The 21742-nt window shown below is 39.7% G+C and overlaps 1 protein-coding gene across 5 annotated transcripts in view; it reads left to right on the top strand.

The window, feature by feature from the left end:
• Positions 1 to 21742, top strand: part of atxn1a (ataxin 1a) — an 85093-nt gene that overhangs the window by 49430 nt on the left and 13921 nt on the right. For 4 of the 5 annotated variants that reach the window (XM_067500174.1, XM_067500146.1, XM_067500163.1 and 1 more), the window contains one exon: positions 4677 to 4790. The gene's annotated coding sequence lies outside the window, so the exon portion shown is untranslated. Of the gene's footprint in view, positions 1 to 4676; positions 4791 to 16072; positions 16393 to 21742 lie in introns of those variants that run through there. The other variant, XM_067500155.1, reaches the window with a different exon arrangement.

Genomic DNA, 21742 nt, shown 5'->3' with positions numbered 1-21742 from the left:
CTGGTCTTAGCACCTACAGCCTTCGGAGAGTTGACTCCTCGTTTGTGGTATGGCAGATATGAGTCTAGGAAAATGGGGTTGTGGTTGATGAAGGCATTTCCTTTACATACAGTGATGGTCAGTCACACAGACAGACACACTGTGCAAAAAGACACTGCATACAACAGCTGTCAGACACTACGTCAGCTCTTAAAGTATTCTGTGTGTGTGTCTGTGTGTCTGTGTGTCTGTGTGTTTCCGTCACTGTGGTTGTCTGTCATATTTATGACCAATAATGACTGTGTGCTGTAGCAAGTGTAACTGATCTAAACAAGAAGACAGAAAATGTTTTTTTTTATAGAAATAGACAAATGTTACAGTAAGTTATAAATGTTTTTTCTTCGGTAAAACATATTTTATCATATGTGGCTCATTCGACTGTTTAAGTTTCAGTGCAGCAAGAGTTTGACTTTCAACACTATATTTTTCACTGGAAGTAAATTACTGTGTGGAACTCAACCTTTAGAAGCATTTTTGGGTAAATCGTTGCGGATGTTAGCCTTTGAACTCAGTACTTGCAGTCACACAGTCAGCAGCTTTTTTTCCCCTTTTTTTCAAAGGACCGAAAAACTTTTATGTTCGACAAAAGATTTGGCAACAGTCTTGGCGATTGCGGGTGGACAACATTTTTTAGACTGCAGTTGGCAAAGAGAGAATGGGAAGAATGCAGGCACTTAAAACGATGAAGTGATAGTTGAGTGGTCAGAAGTATTCATGGTGTAATCATGCCAGCATGTAGTCAAGTACCGTTAAACACTTATTAGACACGTTGCATATCGCAGGAAATGCACACAAAAGATTGCAGCTTTTTGTCTTTTTTTCAAGTTTGTAAATCTCTCATCTCTGTGTTGCAATTTCTGAACGCTTGTAATTATTTTTTTCATTTTTTTTAGATGAGCTGTGAAGACAGCTCAGCAATCAATAAAACACATTGTAAATGCTTCTAAAATGACTTGATGTCCTTTAAAGCTGATAAGTTTGAAATTAATATCAGGTATCCTAGAATTTCCCTTAGTTTGTGAAGTTTTTTTTAAAGAAACTTCCGTGCTGCTCTGCCCTCCCTCTTACCATTCCCCTCCTCTCTTTTTGCTGACATTTTTCAGCTTTCCACACTCCCTGCTGTGCCTCGCTAGCTGAGCCAGTGTTGTCCTCCCAGTGAGCTTCTATCTGCCTCTTCTCCTCCACCATCTGTTTTACTCTCTGTCTCTCTATCACCTCTCTTCCTCTTCTCTGTCTGCTCTTCCTTTCTCTCCTTTCCTTTTGTCACCTCTGGATCACCTCCCTCCCTTCTTTTCTTTAACAGTTTTGCTATTTTTCACTCTGTTGTCATCCCTCTTTCTCTCTTTGTCTTTTCATTACCATATGATGAATTTCTTTGCTGGTTGCTTTTGCTAATCCATGGGCTTTGTACACAACAATTTTTCATAGAAACATCTTTAGTGCACGCAAACCCTACTGTTTGGTGAGTGCCGCCAGTTTCACCTATTTCTGCATACCTAAACATAACTCTGTATGTCTCTTCCTCTTTCAGTGTTATGTCTCATCACTCTTAATCTCTTGGTAGAATAGTCACCATACAGTACATAACATTAAAGGCATGTGTGGAATTTAATGTTATACTATGTCACATACTGTCCTCTCATTGCCTTCAGTAAGCAGCAATAAAACCTTTTACCGCAAATAATAAGTCACTTACACAAAAAAAAGTTGCATGTGTTGATTTGGCATGAGTTTTTACACCGGATGGCCTTCCCGCCACAAGCCCCTGCTCAGCCACCAAGCGGGGCCACACCTGGTGCGGAGGGATTTGAACCCATGGCCTTCTGTGTCCCAACCCAATGCTCTACCACTGAGCCAATAGGCCCACCAGCATCGGTTAAGACACAACCATTTAATTGCAAGCAATGAAAATAAAATAAAATTAGTGGATATCGTTCATCTTCAGTCCAGAATCCTCCACTTTTCTAGTTTTACTAAGTCACCACTTATCTGCAATTACCTCTAAATTAGCTCTGGACCTGACCTGGCAAGACTATGTCCAGCAGGCTAATCAAATCTGCTCTGAACTGTTTCTGTGCTGTAAAGGCAAAAACCGAATGGGTGCACAATAGGGAATTAAATACATGAAATAGAAATAGATATATATAAAAAATGTATTGACACAAGCAGAATGCTCAGATGGAAGCACACTACAACTAATAAATTGTTTGTACTTGTGTTTGCTCTTGCTCAGAACAACTTAATGGGCAGAACCCTGCTCACTATTACAAATAGCTGACACAAAGTGCCAACCTTCATTATTTATTTATTGTTTGATTTGTCCTGGGATTAACTGTTAACTGATCTCTATCCTGTCTTCTCCTGCATGTTTTAATATACTCAGAAGGAAATATAATCTAGGATTTTTGTATGCATTCAATATAAAAATTACTGGTTGTACCAGCAGTGCATAAAGTTGGACTACGGATGGTGCCACAGAGTTGATTCTGAACAGAACAAGAAAACTATCAACTGAAATTATGTAAGGTGTTTCTTTCTCTTCATGCACTGCAAATGCATTTTCTAAAATGTTTTATTTAGCATTTATTACCACTTACTGTTGCGAGAAAATAAGTAATTGTCAGTTCATGTTGAGCTTTGACAGTCCTGCAGACTTGTTTTCAAAATATTTTCTCCCAACAAAAAGGTATTGTTATACCTGATTGGTAGCGGCAAAACAGCAATCTAACTTTAACAATCTTTTTCAGCTGACATAAAAATAACTAGGCTCTTAGTTTGGTTTAGGGCTTAATTAAAATATTATTTACTGTTAAATCCAGTCGGATCCTGAAGTCACACTGCTGTGGAAAAATTGCACACAGCATCTCTGTCACTGTAGATAAAACATATCATTTCTACCACTCTGTGATGAACACAAGCGTTTCTAAACTCCACAGGAAAGATCCAACGTTCTACAAGTTGTTGTGAGCTGCTCGGTTATTGGAACGGCAGTGTTGATGTTTGATGTTTCTGTAGTAATCTGGGTTGATGAAGAAGATCAGCAAAAGCAAAAAGGTCTCACTTTTTTTTTTTTTTTGGTGCTGTCCCTGTGTGTGCAGCATGCCAAGTGATGCCATAAAAATTGCTCTGCATCTGGATTTTTGATAAGAGAGGGTTTTATTGTGAATAGAATTATTGTAAAAAATGAGCATCATAATTTCACTGCGCCACCCAATCACAACAGCTGAAGCTGCGCCCGTTGTCACACAGCAGTGCAAACAAGTTTGTTTGGTGCTAGGAAAATTGCAAAACATGTAAAACTCGAAAAAAATAAATACATACCCAACAAGGAAAACTGCAAAAAGTGCATTTGGACTTACGCTGGCATTGCAATTTCAGGTAAATAGAGGCATTTGCCTTTTTCCTCTGCTGGATATATAAACACGTTAAGCATATATTAGGTCCAACATCCGCTGTATGTTCACTGCCAGCTGTATTTTCCATGTTTTCTATAATTTTTCTATCTTTAAATGTGAAAACAATTTTAACACATCTGTTTTGAGTTATTTGGAGAACCATCCAATATTAAACTTTTATCTTTGTCCAGTGCTCACACACCTCCCCACCTCTGACATGTCAGCAGGGTGTTTGATGACCCCACACCTCCACACTATACACACACACACACACTCTGCAGCTGAATATTAGCAAATAATGTGTCTATCTCTGTAATGTCCCCATCATTCCGCCACAACTTACCTAATTAGTCCCACAGAGTGCATGCACACTGTTGAGGATCAGCCGCTATGTCTCGAATGCGGGTGTGTGGGTGTCTGCTTTAGTCAGCTTGTTGCACCTTTGATGGTTTTAAAGATGCACTGGAGTGTTTTAGTGAAAATGACAGGTCCTGTTTATAATGACCGGTATTTACATTGCAGGTTTTTTTAAATAGCTAATGCTTTTCAAACAAGAGCAAATTAAAGCTACATATTGAAAAGACTGACAGTGAAAATATCAAATGAGGTTTAAAGGTCTTTAAGCTTTAGAACATAACTGAACAGGAATAATGAGCAGTAGTGATACATATATGTAAGATTTCAAGTCGTCATCCACAAACATTTAGAACATTTTTCTCCTTCCATTCTTGGGTTGTGATGCATATTTTTTTGACATGTTTACCAGTAATAGATTTACTAGGGAAAACTGATTTTCCTTTTTCTTTATGAACCTTTCGTTTTTCTGTATAAAGTTCTCTTGTGTGTTTTATAATGTGGGAAGCTGCAGGTCCCTCTATTGTTTCTTTATGTCAGTATAGTTCACTTACTGTATTTAATGCACCATCAGCATCGTCATTATCTTTAGTCATCACTTTTGTTCTGCTTTGTTGTGAGATTCTCCAATCAGGACCTGCAGATAATCAGTGGCTGATAAAATGTGAAAGACAAACATTTGCATCTTACCTTTTTGCAGCCACAGCTCTATTATAAGCACACTGTGGGGATCCCATATTATAGAGTGAGGTGTGTATGTCTTTTTTGTGACCAGTGATGCATCCAGAGTTTTGAACACTCACATTCCTGTGTATACCACTGTCTTGTAGCGTAATGCATGAGACTTTTTGTAGTTTAATTTTACGTTTTATTGCTTTCATCCATCAGGGAGTGCTGAGTCCCCGAGTCAACACACTGCATTCTGGGATAGTCTAAAAGCCTCTCCATGGGCTGTACCTGTTGACAAACCAGGGGGGATCTGGAGAAGTTTTTCTGAATGAGGTGAGAATATCTCTGTTTTTCCTGGTACGATGTACTGGTTTTCATCTAAATGTACTATGTTTTTTCTTTTGTTGCTATGTAAGCTAATTTTCTGAATAGATGGAGGTCTGTAGCATATTGTGTTTTTAGTTAAGCTTGAAATAAGATGTGCTTCAGAAGCTGGCAGACAGTATTTCACTGCTTGCTGCTGATTTACTGCTTTCAAACTGCTACCATGTTGCTATTCTAGCCTAAAAGCTGTTAGTCTGGCTATCATGTTTTATTTGATGTCATTAGTTCTGACATCAAGGACTATTCCGCGCTGTGTGGTCTCCATAACCAAGAGCCTTGTTTTGCTGATAAACCTGTCATCCTGGTCAAAGCCCAGATGCATGATGAGTAAAGTACATTTGATTTTAATGGGAGTGAAGTGGCAGCTCGTCAGTGAACCATCCCATGGTCTCCTGTTCTGTAGCTTTGAATCTCAGCATATCACAGGGATGGATTGTTTCAAATTAGTAGCTTACTATTAATGTACATCCTCATTCTGGCTCATGTAATGCAAAGTTTCGAAGTAAAATTATGATTTAAAAATGATTTAGAAATGCAGAAAGAAAAATACAAAGATAACAACACCATTCGGCTGCTGAAGCAAAGCCAGTGGGCCTCAGCTCACAGAGGTAACTGAGTTTGTTTCCTTGCCCACGCTGTGATTGCAGTAAGGGCATTTTTAGGGTAAGGGAAGCTAGACTGCATAGTGACAGTGTGTTTGTTCACGAAGCGGCATCTGAGATATAATTTCATGTGGACTAGTCAGTGAGGGGTCTTCCTGTTAGAAATGAAGACTTATTGGCTGTGCAAAAAAATCTATATAAAAATAAAAATTAATGTTTCTGTAAAGCTACAGGGGTGGTATTGTAGTTTATATTCATTAATTATATGTTTGTGTGTGTGTTTGGGTTTCTAATTTATCTGCATGTTTATTGAATTCCTCTCTAAACAAATCTTCCATTCTATAAAGTATCTGCGCACAACAACTGCTTTGACTTTTCTCTGAATTACTTGCAGTACACACTGTCTTTCTGTATGTAATATTGATCCTCACAGGAGAAATTCTCTTTTCACTTTCTCCCCCTCAATGGTAAAGTAAGATCACAGGGTCAGCTGCACCTTTGGAGCTGCTGGAGATTACCTTGCTTGTAGACATTTCTGCCGAGCAAATGCTTGAGGTGAAGGATTTGAACTCAGACCTTCTATTTGACTGATAGTCCCTCTGCTCACTATAAGACGCCAGTGAGTCATAAAAAAATCAATATGAACAAACATGTAAGCACATTTTTTTAACTTCTCTCCCCCACAGAGATGAGTGTTATTTTCCAGTTGCCTCCTCCCCTTAAGGAATCTCTGCATGTCTGTTTACCGCTGTCATGAGCAATATCCAATCGACACGGGTGGCTTTATTAATAAACTCTAACCAACCTCCACCAGGAACCTGCACACAGAGTGGAAGATTAATGTTTGACTTTACTGGAGTGTCAGGATACTAATTGGCAGGTTAAGTCTCAAGGCAGCACTGATCTGTCCAGCTATGAGCTAATAATATGCATCACAAACTAATTAAAAACATTTCATTATTGCACAGTACAGGCATCCACAGTGCAGAGATTAAAAAGTAATGTGAGGTAGCTCTGACCCTTCTGAACAATTACCTCAGACAAGGGGTGAAAGTACTGCAAAACATACATAGTCACAAATAAAACATGTAATTACATGTAATTAAATTAAATTAAATCTTGTGCAGTGCTCTGTTCAAGTCCTTTTTACAAAGTCTTTTATAGATACAAGGTGCCATTAGGACAAAATTAAAGTGTATAACTACTTCATACTTTGTGACAACCAGTTGTGAATAAGATTAAATATTTCCCACAGTGTAGCTGTGTTTGTGGAGTGGAAAAAATGTTGCTATGCTGCATTTGGTGCCTTGCAAAGGAAGCACTCCGGTCCCCGCCTTTACACACCAGTAGTTTGTTGTCGCTCACAAAACCTGCTTGTTTAAGTTCATACACGTGCACACACACACACACACACGTACATACAGTACACGTTTACAGAGAGCACTCTCATTTACCCCACAGGGAGCAGACAGTTTAGAAAGTGCTGCAGTTTCAATGCTGGAATCCGACTACGCTGTATGATGTATACTGCTCTCTCTTGTTCTTCTTTCTTCTTGTGCTCCTTCTATCTTCCTCCCACGTCATTCCACTGAGGTTCAGTTTGGATTCATTAGCTTGGGATGTTGGTCAAAGAGATGTTGATCAAAAACATTTTACCAATGTGTATGTTTGACCAAAAATTGAGGATTAAGCATGATTAATGACATGACCACAAGTTCAACAGTGGCCAAGTATGTTGTACAAGATTTACAATGTTCTTAAGGTGCAGAGTTTCAGTAAATATCCCCCTTCTTTAAACCTACTTTGTCTTTCATCTTGCTGATTGATGTATGTGAGGCTGTGTTTCCCTCCTTTACATTATCACCTACTTTCTCGTTGAATCTAAACGGCAGAGATTGTGTGTGCGAGTGAGAGAGTAAAACGGAGAGAGACGGGGTGAGACTGCTGGTGCTATTCTTGGCTGGTTGGGGAAGTCTTGGCTCCCTGGCGTATGGGAAAAGTGCTCTTGGCAAGTCTTGAACCGAGGCATTCCATTATGCTGTCCTCTTGAAACACACACGAGTGTGCGCACGCATACACACACACCCACACACAGTCTTGTTTTTGTCACATAGGAGGATATTGCATTGACTTTCTATTAATCCCCTGAAAACATAACCCTTAACATTATGTGCCGAACATAATTTTTTATATTAATCAAAAAACAAGACCCTAAAATGTTATGGTTTATCTTGTGTGAACAGGACACGCAACGTGAGTAACACGAACACACATAGGCACACACACACACCAAAGTGACTCACATTTCTATGCTCTTTAAGTTACAAACTTCCACGTTTCTGCTGTTGTTTTTTTATTCTTTTTTCTTCTCCCTGTTGATGTTTCTCATACACACTTATACACACACAGCAGCACTGTATGCACGCACGCACACACACATACACACACACACACACACACACACACACACACACACACACACACTAAGTGCAGTCTCACAAGAGAGATGTCTAGTAGTACTACATTATGCCCGGAGGGCCAAAGCCAGAGTTTCACTGTCACTCAATCACACACACATTCCACACAATATACTCGAATCAATTGCCTAAGGAGTGGGAGGTTGTCTGCTTGACATCTATCAGCTGATAGATCTCCTAAATCTCTTTCTTTGTCCTTTTGTTCTCTTTCTCTTTCTTTCTTTGTCCGTCTCACGCATTGTCACTACAAGGTGACATCACTGTCTCTATCCATCTTATTTCTGCTTCTCCTTCATTTAATTCCCCTGGTCCTTCTTTCATCTCTCCTTTTCACTCTCCTCTTTTCCCCCTCACACTTTCTCATCTCTGTTTTGCTTTTTTACTGCAAGTCCTTACATAACTGCTGTCAAACTACAAACACACACAGTGGTCTTCTAGGCAAAAAATTAAAGTTTGGTGTTGAAACTGGGTCAGGGTCAAAGAGTTTTGTGTCTTGTAGGAATACATGCAGCCAGCCCGAAGACAAATCTGTGTGAGAGAGTGCCAAAGCATCTAAAACATTTTATTTTTCAACCCATGAGACAGCTGCATGCGTGCAGAAGAATTTAACACACAAATAAGTCTTTTTGGTAACTGTACCGCACACACACGCACACACACACACCCCCACATACTCTCTCTCTTTCTTTCTTTTTCTGCCATATTTTTTCTCTCTCAAACACATGCTTAAAATGTTTAGAAGTTAGCTGGAAATGTGAGTCAATCACTGAAAACCCCGTGTGGTCACTCTGTCTGCTTCCATCCCATCGCTTTCTCTACAAACTCTTAAGCAGTTGGAGTGAAGCTGCTCTTCTCTAAATCCAACTTAGGCGGCACACCACAGTGCAAAAATGAACAGTTGCCTCGAGATGCAGACTGGTTTGTATATATCCAGCACAAACATAAACTATGGCTCAGTTGCTTATTTGTAGAATTATATAATAATAAGTAATGTAATGAGAAAAAATGTGTGTTAGAGTCCAATACATTGAATACAGTAGTGTCCATTATATTTAGTTTTACATTCCAGACATATCACAAACTATATTTAACTTGAACACCATAAGGAAACCCCCACATTAAAATTTTTCAGCCATCTGCAATTTCTTCTTCTGACATCGCTGTATAGTGGAGTACATGTGCTTTTAACACAGTTTAATTCAAAAATGAATTAAACTTTAGGTTTAATTTTAATAATATTTAGATTTATGTTTACTGTTTCTATATTTACTGCCCCTTTGTCACAAACAATATTGCTTTTGTAATTTTATTTGTCTTGAGAATTAGCATTGGTATCACTGGTTTCACACATTCCAGTACTTTGTCCTAAAAGCTATTATATTAAAAATAATTAACTCCCCATAAATTAAAACACTATAATATAAATGTTACACAGTTATCTGTTTATGTGTGGATTTTGAGTTTTTATTATTATTATTTTCAAATTTATGAAATACTCTGTTAGTTCTACCTAATTTTGTTAATTTTAGTTTAGTCTTCGGTCTTCAGTGCAGTGCACACAGTTTACCCCTTGGCTAAATGCAACTTGTCCATATTTTGTTATTCATAAAGGAAAAAAATCATTACATAGGCCAATACAGGTTGGAACTTTCTGCTTTTTGGTGCAGCATTTCCAAAAGATCAAAACATAGCAACCTAAAACATTGTCCCTTTGTTAGCAACACACACATTTGATCCACACATTTAAGGCATCACCAAGACTGCTTTCGTTCAAAACAGCTACAATTCAATCACTTCTGTCCAGAGAGGCCGTTTCACACTTTACTTGAATTTGTTAAACTTTGTTCTCTGGCTTGCCACATCATACCAATTTTGGCTTCCCTCCTTTGGTCCCTGGTTTCTCAGCTTATTCCTTTTTCTCTCTTTTTCTCCCCTTTTCTCCCTCTCTTGCATGTTTCTTCTTGTCCTGTAAATACCATCATTTGTGTTTGTTCCCTTGTGAGATGTCCGGGTTCTGCGTTTTGTATGTTCCAGTTGTCGGTCCTTTTCCCAGGTCTTCGTAGTGTAGAGGACGTCATGTGGCTCTGCTCCTCTTGGGTGCATCACCTAATAGTTGGGTCCAAAGACTAAGGGTGTCACTGAACAGACTGAAAAATCCCTTGAGCCAGATTTGTGATTTTGCGCCATATAAATAAAACTTGATTTGATTTGATTTGATTTGAGCATACCCCACTCTGTGGAAATTGCTCAATCGACTGAAGCCATTTTCCCTTCTGGGAGCCTGACAGTAATCAACATGGCTATTCAACGTGATTACAACGTTGTGTGCTGTATATTTGATTGTATACAGAAGCAAGAATGATATGCATGTAGATTTGGGGATTTTATCAAAGTTTATTGTTGTGTTGACCGTGCAGACTTTGGCTTCAGTAGGGGACAGACTGCTGGGCAAGCCGACACCTGTGAAGTGTGCTGTGATGGTGTGTGTGTGTGTGTGTGTGTGTGTGTGTGTGTGTGTATGTGTGGGTATGTGTGCGTGCGTGGATGGTGGTGACTTTCTGCTACTTTCCTAGTGTGAACTGCATGTGCGATCTCAGAGGTCTCAGAGATACATTTTGTATAGAGCAGAATGCTTTGATTGATGTGCACCAAGTCTGCATGCTCATCTCGTGATGCAGGCTGTCTGATATGTTTGTCTGTATGCTATTGAAAAGGTGGAACACATCATCCACAGACAAGGACGCATGCTGAGCAGTCGCCCACTTCTCCTTCATGCACACAATTCCTGCTGCCATGCCCATTCATGCCTGTTAGTGCCAGTCTGCCAGCCCATTATAGACCCATTACAGGGGGCAGTTAACCTTCAGTGCACACAGCTGTATGGTTCTCAGTGCCAGACATGAACACATGCAAGCACTTTCACAAATACTTTTGTTTTTGTTGTTTATATTTGTGTGTGTGTTTGTGTTTGTGTTTGTAGTCTACCATATCAAGTGTGGGTTACACTTTTTCTCTGCAGGTGTTCTGCTTAGCACTGCGCCCCCTGCAGCACCTCAGAGTCACACATCTCACACCTGTCAGCCTGCTCTCAATCTCCCCTCAGCTATGCAATGATCACACTCACTTTATCTAAGACTGATTGCCTGTCTGTATTTCTCAACATGTCCCACACACAGGAAAACATCAAGGAAACACAACGATAAAGCAAGATAAATATCAAAGAGCAATCACTTTAAATATAAAAAAAAATTAGTTTTTATGTAAATGGTGGGATAAGAAATGCAACATTATCATCAAGTGACTATGTATGGATTGTATGGGTGGGTTTAATTGAAAATAGAAAAAAGATTTTGGGTTGTGTTAAAATGTAAAAAGTAGGGCATAGTTTGTTATTTAAAGCTGAAAGTTGCAGAATGTGAAAAAAAATCTTTGGCGCCTGCAAGTGGTGGTAAAAAGAAATACGCAGCCCTTAACAGCTATAAAATAAGATGCAGAAGATGCTCCAACACATTTAAATTCAACATAATTATGCTATATATTAATATTGAACGTAAGCTTTTGAAGAGTTTTGTTGTTGCCTAAGTCAATTAAATAGTTTTAGTTTTTTAATGGAGGAGCCACATTCTGCAAACACTTACCTTATCATGCACCATGGCCTTGGCCCTGCAAAATGTCTTAAATGCTAATTTAGCTGTTGTAAATCATATTTCAAAACAAAATACCCTGGTTAATTCTCTGTATTCCAACATTTAAAAGTGAGTGACATGCTCTTTTAATACAAGTGAACAATCTTATGTTGTTGGAGCAGACAAACCAGTGATAGTTGTGTGGGCAGATGGAATGAATGGATGGTCTAATGATGAATGGAGCTGGAATTACATTGATGTCTGTGTTTTTCTCTCACTCTTCTTATCAATGTTGTATGTTTTTCCCTCTTCTCTTTTCAATAGACTCTTATTTTTTTTAAAAATTGTTTTCTCTCTCCAACTGCATCCCCTCCTACATTATATGCTTACTCCCTTTTGTGCAGTAACACACATTCTCTAAGCAGGATTATATATTGTCTTTGATATAATATTTAGGTGTTTATGTCTGTGTTTGCCCTTGAATGCTTGCATTGGACTCTTGTCTGCATATTTGTGTGTCTGAATGTCTGTTATGGCTGCAGTTATTGTGCTTGTGTGGGTGTGTGCATATAGATTGTTTGTACATTTGTGAAAATGAAAGATAGACTGCATTGGTTTATCTTTGCATGCCTGCATGTGCACGGTAGCATGCACATCTGCATATTTACACATTTGTGTGTCTGCATGAGTGTGTGTGTGTGTGTGTGTGTGTGTGTATGTGTGTTTCTACTCACTAGGATTATATAGCAATAGAGAAGCTTAACAGCGATTTGCCCATCCATTCCAGTCCTTCCCTAATCCTGCACGCACACACATGCATACTTCTGTGTGTGAGTGTGTGTGTGTGTGTGTGAGACTAGCATGGATAATGGTGTGTGTGGATTAGTAGGTTTGTGAATGGGATGTGGCTTGGGCTGAAGTAGCACACTACGCTGCCAGCAAGTTAACGCAGCCTGGAAAAGAGTTTGTGAGTGAGGGGTGTGGAAAAGAACTGAAATGTATTTGTAGAATAAAAACTATTCAGAGGGCACTATGTAATGATTACAAAAAGTTATACCTGATAGATAATAACAAGGACGTTGTAAAAAGGGTGTTCTAATGTTCTAGCAAGTGATAATGGAGTGGTGATATTTTGGACGGTTACCAATAGGCTGTAGTTGGGACACTCTAAAGAAAATTGATAAAGCTAGTCTTGCATTGATTGCTTTAGTGTGTGTGTGTGTGTGTATTTATCACTTTGTTTGGTATGTGATCATTAGATGGCTCTGCACCTGCTGTCTCACAAGCTCCAGCACACACACACACACACACATATATGCACACAGTCACACATAAATGCAGAGACAGATGGAAAGACATGGATAAACAAGAGAGCTGAGACTTTAGCTGACAGAGACGAGGGGGGAATGGATGGGTAAAGAGCGTAGGAAGGCGGGGGTTGTCGTTGTCACAGACTGCTGAGTGTGTGAAGTTTGTGTGGGCGAAAGAGAGCATGAGAGTCAGTATGTGTGTGTGAGAGGGAGGGCAGACAGAGAAGCCTGTGATATGTGTGTGGCTGTGTGTGTGTGTGTATGTGTGTGTGCGTATGTGCATATATATATAGAAGCTTTTCATCAGTTTCCTTAGTGACTGGCTGTGACTGAGACTGCTCTCCAGTCTGCAGAATGATGGAAGAAATAAAACAGAGAGTAGAAGTATTTGTGGAATATTTCACTACAGTGTACACTTTATTGTTTATTTTGTTTGTTTGTTTGTTTCCTTTAACTTGGTTATTAAAAACAATTGTTGATGTTATTTTCTATACGGTGTCTTTATATATTTAAAGTTTCACTCTAGTCAGTCCTGTCAGTGAAAATCAGAATGTCACATTTAAAAAAAGGTCATAGTACCTTGTGCTTAGATAATATTTTTTTTTTTTACTAAACAAAGTTGTGATACTAAAATCATTCGCTAATGCTTTATTTCATAAGCCCCATATTTTTCAGATAATTTCTGGGAAACTTTCCTCATTCCTCTTTAAAAGTTAACTTTTTTTTTGTCTTTTTGGCTTATCCCGGGAGTCCGCATGTAGATACGGCACCGGGCTTGGACCGGTACTGCACGGCTGGGTATGGGAATGGACTTTAAGGGGTTCAGTGTCTCGCCTATAGACAGTTCGACATATAGCCGGGACCAGGGATTGAACCACTGACCCTGTGGTCCGTGGACGACTGCCTTACCAACTGAGCCAAAAGTGAACTACTATTTAGCGAAAAAATTACCATAATTTTACCAACTACAACACAAGCCACATAATAAAACTTATTAACACATTCAGCAACAGTACTTTCAAACACATTTCTATTCTGGGAAATAATCAATATAGTAATCATCATAATTTTGTGTTTTCAAAAATGACAGGGTGAAGGTTGTTGACATGTGGTGACCTTCTGTGAAAGTTTCAGACAGAGCAATTGCAAAAAGAAGATGTTGCAGACAAAGAAATAAAAAAATAAAAAATCCCAATTCTCAAAGCTGAAATCTCTCAGAACTCTGTCTTCTCATCTTTTTTGTGCTTGTTCTGCACCCCCACGTTCTCTCACTGCTTTCACTTGATGGCAGATTGTAAACAAACCCACACAAATGAATTATGATTAAATGCAGAGAGGCTCCAATTAGCTGCCAAAGCAACAGATGAATTTGTTGTGCGCTTGAGGTCACCTGACAAAACGGAACGGACTGTGAAACAGATACTCAGTCTAGTCTGGTTTTCTCTCAGTGTCTACTGATTGGGCTCTCTGTCTGTAACCTACTCTTGTGTTTGTGTCTTTGTTTTTCTTTACTTCTCTTCTTGCTATCATATCTCTCGATCTCCTTTCAAAACTTTAAACTATAACATTGTTTTTGATAATGACTAGACAGCAGTGATTTACTTGCCACACAAGACAACTCAGTTTAACCATACACACCCAAATGAGGTTGTAACTCCCAGAAGTATCTGTGAACTCCAATTGATGTAAAATAATAATAATAATAAGGCATGGTTTAGTTTCAAAACAGGAAGTAAATTTTCACATGTGTGGTCCCATTTATAGCTATAGAGAATAAGGAACTGTGTGTTTAACTTGAACAACAACCAAATCAAACCATTTTAAACCAAATCATAAAGATTAACTTAACAGCGCAGCACCAAAATGCTTCAAACTGCCTTCAAAAAGGTAAGTTACAAAATAGGACAAAAAACTTGCAGATTGGCACCTTTTAACCCTCTTACTCAGCAGAGCCTCTCTGCCTATATTTTATGTGGTCTTTGATCCTGCAACATTAAAAGCAAACTTTCAAACCTTTCCTGCCCTGCAATAGTTACAAGTTATGAATATCTCAAATTGAACATGGAATTGATATGAAGCTAACAGGGAGATCAACCAACACCAACTGAATGCGTTTTAAGTGCATGCTTAGACCTACTGAATCTAACTGTTTAGTGTGTGTGTGATATCATCTCATGAGTGAGTGCTCACTTCTTCACTGTGCGTGCCACATCTCTTACCATTGAGGAACACATTTCATCTATATTTACTTCCAAATGGTCTTTTAACTAGGTCAGCTAACTAACAGAAATAGACTGCTGTGCACTCAGTGAAGTGAGCAGTGATGACATCTAGTGGTCAATATGAGGAAGGGTTCTCTTGAATTTGAGCGTTACACCTATTTTAACTGCAAAAGCAAAGATGTATATAATGGTTATATTGTCATTAATCACCATGCTGGATTGTATTTGTGTAGATGTGAGTTTGGCTCTTTTATTTGGATTTATGAATGCATGTTCAAAATGTGTCTTTTTTATGGAGATGCATGTAATTTAAATTACAGCAGCTTTAACAGCTGAATTAACAGCTACAATTTTAATAATTAGCTGTATATGTTAATTTCATTTAATCTAGGTTTTGAACTGTTGATTGTGTATTTTACAAAAAATTTACAACTTGGGCTATGTGAATTTGTGATGGGCATTTTCAAATAATAAATGGCGCACCAAATATCAGACAGATTAGTGTAGCAGTATAAATATAGTTGCAGTTCTCCATTCAAGCATATCTCTATGTATACATGTGTTTTCCGTGTGTCACCCGTTCTCTAATCTCTACTGCTCACTCTGTTCCTCCCTCCCTCCCTCTTTATCTCCCCCACACTACCCTCTCGGCCCTTCTCACTGTAACACCCTCCCACCCTCTTTCTCTTCATCTCTCTTTCTCCCTCACTCTCTTTTTCTGCTTGTAAGCGGTCTCTGGGCGTGCAGCCAGCTGGCATGGGTGTGTTTTTTGAATGAATACCTGATGAAGTTGGCCGAGCGAACCGTGGGAGGGGCTCTGTGTGTGCGTGTGTTTGTGTGCTTGTGTGTGTGTGTGTGTGTAGGGCAGACAGTGTGAGAGTTCTGGCTCACATTCAGCCCCTTGCATAATACACGTTGGAGCTCTGCATGCGGGACTCCCTCCCTGTGGGCGTGTGCAAGTGTATGCTACCAATTTTGTGTGTGTGTTTGTGTGTGTGTGATCACCTGAGTGCTGTGTGTCAGTGTAGTGAGGGAGCTTCCTGCCTCGCTGTCAAGGAGGGCTGTTGTAAGTGAGTGAGTGTGTGTATGTGTGTGTGTGTGAGTATGTTTGGGAAGGCTGAGAGCAGTTTGCAGCACAAGTACACTGAATCTGGTCGGGATTTTCCGCTTGAGGGAGAGAGGGAGACAGAGAGAGACTCAGGGTGATATATACAAGGGACACAGCAAAGCAGGAGAAGAGAGGAGTTAGGGGAGGAAAGGAACAAGTGAGGAAGAGAGAGCATGCTGCAGAAGTGGGCTACTCCTGCTCCCCTGGTAAGTACACTTCACACACTTTTTGTGCTTGCTCTAAAAGAAGTGTGTGTCGGGGTGAGAGAGAGTCAGCAAGTGTGTGTATGTGTGTGTGCGTGTGTGTGTGAGTGTGTGTGTGTCCTGAACGCTTGTCTAGTTGTATCACAGCATGTCATTTGTAAGTGCGTACTGCGTCTGCCCTAGTTTTTCCTACAATCGACGCTGGTCGTTTCTCTCATTCTGCCATGGTCCTGTAGCGCTTCTCTTCTCTCCTCTTCTCTTCTCACATTTCTTCCATTGCTCTCTTTCCATTGGTCCTTTTCTTTCTCAGGCTTTCCCTGACTGTCTACCCTACCAACCCCCTCCCCCCAGCCCAAGCTCGGGGTTGTCGAGGGGTGAGAAAGTGCAAGTCATGCAACTCTTAAGTGTTTGTTTTCTGAAACAGACTCTCTCTTTTTCTCACAGTTATTTGTTTCTCTCCATCTCTGTCTCTCTTTGTTTGCGTAACTCTTAGCCATTCTCTCTCTTTCTCTCTCTCTCTCTCTCTCTTTCTCTTGCTTCTCTTTTTTTTCTTACCCCTCCCTCTTCTCTTCCTCTGCTTTTCTAACTCTGTCTCCATCTGTCAATGGCAGATCCTCCATAATGCCCTCACTATCTGACCAATACTAAAGTGTGTGTGTGTGTGTGTGTGTGTGAGAGAGATCAGTATTGGAGAGTGATAGTGAAAAAAGTGGCAGCCTTCTCAGAATTCCCAGTCTGGCAACTGTCCCCACAGTGCACACACATCCACGCGCATAGGCAAACACACATGCAAACACACACCCATACTAATGAAAAACCACATAGACAAAAGGCTACAGTGAGGCACAGAGGAAGAAACAGAGAAGTAGAGAGAGACAGAGAGTCTAAGCCTGCAGCAACACCGTACTTTCCAGTTGAACTATATTTAGCAGTGAGATAACACATCGCGTTGGACTTATCCTTTTGATTATGATTGTGATTATGACTGGGCAATCATACAAACACACACACACAAAGATTCAATTACAACACACATATGTAGCTCATGTACACAGCACTTGTTTTTGCAGATGAAATGATGAAAAGAAATGCTGTGTTTTTGTAGAAGTTCACAATAAGCAAACAAAGCCAAAGTCATCACATTTTTAACCTGCTGCTCTTTATGGACCTTCAGGAGTTTCAAACTGTTGGGCCGGCTGTAGATCAATGGTAAGGTGGTCCAGGGTCCCGGCTATATGTCGATGTGTCCCTGGGCAAGACACTGAACCCCTAACAGCCCATTCCCCTCCCCAGCTGTGCAGTGCCGGTCTAAGCCCGGCAGAAAGTGGGGAGGGTTGTGTCAGGAAGGGCATCCGGCGTAAAAACTGTGCCAAATAAACATGCGGACAACGATCCGCTGTGGCGACCCTGAACTCATGGGATAAAGCGTAAGGACAAAAAAGAAAAGGTGTTTCAAACTGCTCTGTCTGTGATCATACAATCATAGTGTTAGCCTCCCGTCCCTGAGCCTCAAGTACCAGTGCTGCTCACAATTTCTATCACTACTCAACCTTGATGTAATAAGCTATTTTTAAAAGTAGGTAATACACTTATTCCTTATAACGTCCTAAAGTGAACTTTTAGTAGATTGTTTTATGGAACAGACACACCTGCATGTAATTATAGATAATGCTGTTCCTGCTGACAACTAAAGCCATGTGCAACAGAGTTGATAGCATCAACGGAAACTACAACAGTGAAGCTAGTTTAATGTTGCAATTATTAAATGGAAATGTAAAGACATACAACAGATATTTTACAGAGATTGGGTGTGTTTTATTTAGAAGTTTAAATGTTCACAAGAATATATTATACAGGTGTCTAGGGCAGATACAATAAATTCTTTAAATGTATGCCCTTTATGTATGAAACTACAGTATGTTGAAGAGCATTGCATGCATTTAGTGCAGACAGATTTATAACATTTAACCTAAATTTATCTTTTAGTCTCCTTATAGGCTATAACTGTGAAACCCAGCGTTGTGTCTTTGAGTGATTTTATTGTAAACATTTTGTTATCACTTTTTTATATCGTAAAATGATGAATTCATGAACAACAGATTGTCGTGTAAGTTAGATACATAAATTAAATACTGTATAGGGACAGACAATATGAACACTTCACATTTCACCCATACATTTCTGTGTTTTTTGTTTTTTTTTGTAGTACCTCATACAGCTGCGATGTAAAGCTACAGCTTTACAACACAAGGTATGCAGGAAAGTATACATTTGCAGTGTGTGTGTCTCTTTGAGTGTGAAGGGGAGAAGGGGTGACATACACACCTCCATTGTTTTGACCGGAGAAGGACAATACTATAGTCTACGAGTGAGCATTACTGAAGCACACACACAGCTCTTTCACTGTCACCAGTGTCCCAGGGCAAATACACCCACCACGGCTTTAGGGAGTTGGATAAGGTGTGTGTGGGCATGTGTGTGTGTATCTGTTTGTGGGAGAGAGTAAAGCACATGGAGGACAGACGGCTCAGGTTACGGGTCATCTGATATCCTGAGGCACACCTGCGCTCACACACACATGCAGGCTGCAAACTCAGCAAGATTCAGGTGACATAGCTGTTCGCTGAATGTGTGTTTGAGTGTCAGTTTCAGTGAAGCTCTCTCTTTTTGCAATGTAGGTCAGCTGAGCCTGCCACTCTTTCTCTCTCCATCTCCCCTATGTCTCCCAAGCCTTTCCACACTCATACTGCCATCCTCTTATTTTCCCCACCTTTCTATCTCTCTTAATCCTTCCTTCAGATCCCTTTGTAGACCTCTTCCGTCTCTTCCTTCATTAATTGGAGCAGTTTTCTTTTTTATTTTCCTGTTTTATGATTAGGATGCCAAGGATTTGCTACTCTACAAACTTGAAGGGAGACTAGAGTGAAGGTTTTGCTTCAGTTTTACTAACAGCTATGCTATGTTGTATTGTATTATTTTTTATTACCAACCATGGCAATGCAAAATGATACGTAGTGTGTTACTGTAGTAGTTTTTTAACAGCTGTGTCATATCACAGTCTCACGGTAGATCTACTAAATCTTAACATTAGTACACTGTATACCATTAGTAGGTGTATATAGTTTCCCCTGCAATTCAAAACTTTTTTCACATTCTAAGTGAATTGTCAGAAATGATGTGCCTTCCTCTGAATATAAAAGCTCTCAGAGATGGCAGCGTGAACAGATCTGTGGCAGCATGTACAGACACTGTCAGGGTTTGATGTGACAGCTGATATGAAATGGCACTGATCTGAGAGCTCTCAGACACATACTAATCCTCTGTTTTCAAAGTTTTAATTTGTCGTAGAGCTTTGCGTATACAAGCAGAAAAGTTTATTTTTTAGAACTGTTACAGATTATGACCTGTGCCACAGCATGAACAGTACAGTCAATAAGCATCTCACAGTGAAGCAGAGACCTGTGTCTTTGAAGTCCTGAAAACTGAAGATACTGAGAGACAGAAGATTAAAACCATTAGAGGAAAGAATGAGAACTGAGAGTGGAGTTATGAAGGAGGAGAGGTGGGCGGGGTGAGGCAGGACAGGAGTCAAGTGAAGATAGAGTGACAGAGATGAAAAAGGAGCAGGGTACATCTCTGAGCTATAAGCTCACTGACCAGCAGTATGTCTGAGTCTCTGAGTCACGCCTGCTTGAATGAACAGATGGTGTGTGTGCTTGAGAAACTTTGTGTGTGTGTGTGTGTTCTCACTACCATAAAACAACACCTGCCAGAGTGTGTCTTGGTGCTCTTGTACTGTCCTGTGTGTATTTGCATGTGCTTACTCTTATGTCCATCTCTGCAGTTGTGTTATAGTAGCACTGTGACACTTAAACCATAGGGATGTGCTTCAGATGCAAGATGTCCTTGGCCCTACAGAACGCACACACACATACTCAGTGGGTGCAGTTGGTATCACTCTACAGGAATTAGCAAATACTGTAAGCCTGAGAGATGTTGGCCCAGTCATTCTATTTGAAAGATTGAATTTTCTGTAGCTTGGAAGCCTCAGATATTAGATAGTCAGACTTATCACCAATACAATTACAGAGTTAGGAGCAGCTGCAGTGTTACAGTTATTGATGTTAGCAGAACAGCTGCATAAATGGCTGTGACCTGCTTTTATTTCATTCAGCTATGAAATGTATTTCTTATAATTTAGGTTAAAGAGCCTCTTCTAGAATATTGTTGGTCATGAAAATCTACCATTTATTTGTTTATAAATATGCAAAATAGTAATAGATTTTTTGTGGTTTAAACAGCTGCTTATATGTTTTATTTGTAATGTTGTTGTCACAGTCATGTCTTTATATGCATGAGAACTACTCACTGATGATCGGAACTCACTCACTTTGCAAACTCCTAACCGAGAAACTATATCTACTACGCTTGGCAACAAGCAGCTAGCTGTGCGTGTTTAGTACTAGTTTGTAGTGTGCTAGTCAACTGCTACTCCACCTACTTTTATGTGTGCAAAGAGTCTTTAAGTTGGACAAATATATACTTTATATCTCTCAGTGTGTGTGGTTTGTGCACAAGCTGATAAAAGTCTCTATGTGTCATGTGTTTTATGTGTGGACTTTTGCTGTGTGTCAGAAAAAGAACATGTGTCAGCATAATTGAGTATGCCCCGGTGTCATTGTTTGAGTAAGCAAGATGGTGTGTGTGTGTGTGTGGGTGCATGTGCTTGAAATGCTTGTATATTATTTATGAGATTCACACCAAGCTTTCCATCTTTTGCGGCAGGGGGTCCTCGCTAACAGATGGTGCACACACATACACGCACACACGTGTGGTGCACAGTCACACGTACTTTTTTCAGTGCAGCGTAAGCTTGTATTCGAAGTCCAAGTACTGCAGGTGCTGGAAACTACTTGGAATTGTTCATGTTATTATTATTAGAGATCTAAGCTTCTGCAAGCCTCTCAAAAGATCTTTTATTATTGGTTTTATTCTGCTTCAATTCCACTTCTAATTCTAAATTATCTTGAACTACAAAACCTACAATAGCCAAAAATCCTGTCACTTTTAAGTCAACAACAAAATACATCAGCTTGGTAGCTGGTGGCACTACATCTATTCTTACCATGACCTCTGGAGGCTCACGACGTAGCCACATAGCTATATTATTATATTTACATAGAGCTGCTGGTTGTTTAAAATTTCTTGCAGGCATTAAAGGCATCATTATGTTGTGTTATGGCCCCCTTTTTATCCTTCAGAACTTTCTAGTTCCCTTCAATCACGGTTGCTTCCTATATAATGTTTTTGGGCTTCAGAACATCTAGTTGCAGACTGTCCTTGTGTTACTCCA

The sequence above is a fragment of the Channa argus genome, chromosome 1, assembly GCF_033026475.1.
Source record: "Channa argus isolate prfri chromosome 1, Channa argus male v1.0, whole genome shotgun sequence".
In the NCBI taxonomy this organism is placed as follows: domain Eukaryota; kingdom Metazoa; phylum Chordata; class Actinopteri; order Anabantiformes; family Channidae; genus Channa; species Channa argus.
Note: the sequence above shows the minus strand (reverse complement) of the source record. Positions and strands in the feature narration are given on the sequence as shown.